This window comes from Gambusia affinis, linkage group LG17 (genome assembly GCF_019740435.1).
Source record: "Gambusia affinis linkage group LG17, SWU_Gaff_1.0, whole genome shotgun sequence".
Classification (NCBI taxonomy): domain Eukaryota; kingdom Metazoa; phylum Chordata; class Actinopteri; order Cyprinodontiformes; family Poeciliidae; genus Gambusia; species Gambusia affinis.
In genome coordinates, this window is record NC_057884.1 from 10,374,906 (window position 1) to 10,376,743 (window position 1,838).

A 1,838-nucleotide genomic window follows, 5' to 3' on the forward strand; every position below is an offset into this window, starting at 1 on the left:
GCTATGCGGAAGAAAATATGTGTCAGATATGTTGCATTTAAAATAACTGCAAAATCCAAAAACGACTGCAAACATTACAGCATGTAAAATGTTGCACATATAAATGTGATTTCTTTTACAGAATCCTATTCATTAATTTATTTTAGAATTAAGACGAAAAAGCTCAAACATCAGCTTATTTTTTTCTAATGAAATATTTTTCAAGTATATTAATTTCTTCCCTTTTGTTGGCCTTCAACCTCCCTTTCAAGTAGCAGAGGCTCCAGGGGGGCATCTCCTCTCTCCTCCCCTCCCCTCAGCATCCTAACACTCCCTCTGCTGCTGAGCTGTGGTACAGAGTGGATGGGTCCGAGGAGCACGTTGACAGCTCTGGCCCGTGTGTGTGAGCCCGCCTGCATACATGGTGAGCACCCGTTGAGTAGGTGGGTCTGCTGGAAGGTGAGTGGGAGAGGTGGGAAAGGGGCAGATGGAACACAGAAGGAAGTTCACCAGCGACACTTCAGAGTGTCAGAAAAGTAGAGAAGGACAGAGAGGGAGGGGATCAGAGTGAGCCGCAGGGGCCGTGAAAGGTAGAGGAGTCAAAACAACACAGGGCGAGGGGGACAGACATGCAGAAAGGATGGACAGGGTTTATAGCGGGTGGTGGGAGAAAAGTGGCAGAGCTGGGAGATGGAGAGGCGAGAGATGTGTCAGGTAACAGAGGGAGAGGTGAAAGGGATGTGACAAGCAGCGGGTGCTGGAGGAAGGGTGACAGGTAGGGATGGAGGGTGGAGAAGTCAGGACTTGGGGAGAGATAATGATAGCAGGTGGAAGACAGGAGGAGGGAGGAAACATATTTTTGACCTTCAAAATAGTTTGATGGTAGGCTCTGGCACAGAATCACATGTTCATCCAAAAATCCCTGCAAAAATCATCAAATGCAACCGGAGAAAATCAGACCTTATAATACTAAATATATTAATAAGTGGTTCCTTGACCCATTTGTAAACTCACACAAACTATATTTAAGGCTACATCTGTGAAGATGGTTCAATTTCAAGATGAAAAACAATCCATAAAGAAATACCAGACATGTACCCTCATTTAACCGCTTCTCAAAAACAGACAACAGTCAACGTGATGTCATGCGTTTGTTAAATCCCTATTAAACAAACTTTTGCGTTTGAACATCTGCGACAGAGCGAATGTCATGTTTACTGTGTTATTGGATGTTTTAAATTTAAACCATCACCCCCACGTCAGAACAGTGGCGCTATTCTGGTCTCTCAATTAAAGAAGGAAAAAATTGCATTTCATATTGCTACTGCAAAATAGAGTCGAAATGAAGACGCTGGAACTTCTGAGTCAATATGTGGACAAAAGCAAATAAAATCACTCAAAGCTGTGTTTATAAAGCAATGTGAAAGCAACATTCACAATGTTTTATAATGGTTAAACTAGAAATAAAGTGATGATTAACTCTGTCTCAACAGGATAAAAGGATCTCCCAGGTTCTGTTGATGTGGAAGTTCTGCTACGCTGCCTTCTCTCCCGATCAAACATCACAGTGCTGATTGTTAAGCATCGTCTTGCTTTCCCACGTTTGTTTCCAAGCGTAATAAAGCTACACTGTATTAAACATCCACCTCTCTACTCATTTGTATAAACGTGTGTTGAATCAGAAATCTCAGCCCACTTAGTGAACTTGTCTGAACCTTACAGTGCATGCAGCAATATGATGAGGTGCCTTCTGGTCAGAGATGGGTTGTAAAAAAAAAAATCTTGTTTTTTTTGGTGTCTTGTCTGGAAAGAGGGGAGAAAATGAGGGAGGGGTGTCTGGTTACTCCAAATTCATGCCT

General features: G+C 42.6%; 1 long non-coding RNA gene across 1 annotated transcript; it reads left to right on the forward strand.

The window, feature by feature from the left end:
* Positions 1-258: 258 nt before the first annotated feature.
* LOC122819630 lies at positions 259-1,620 on the forward strand. Its single transcript, XR_006368638.1, has 2 exons — positions 259-403; positions 1,473-1,620. It is a non-coding gene; the product is annotated as an uncharacterized LOC122819630 (long non-coding RNA).
* The last annotated feature ends 218 nt before the right edge of the window (positions 1,621-1,838 follow it).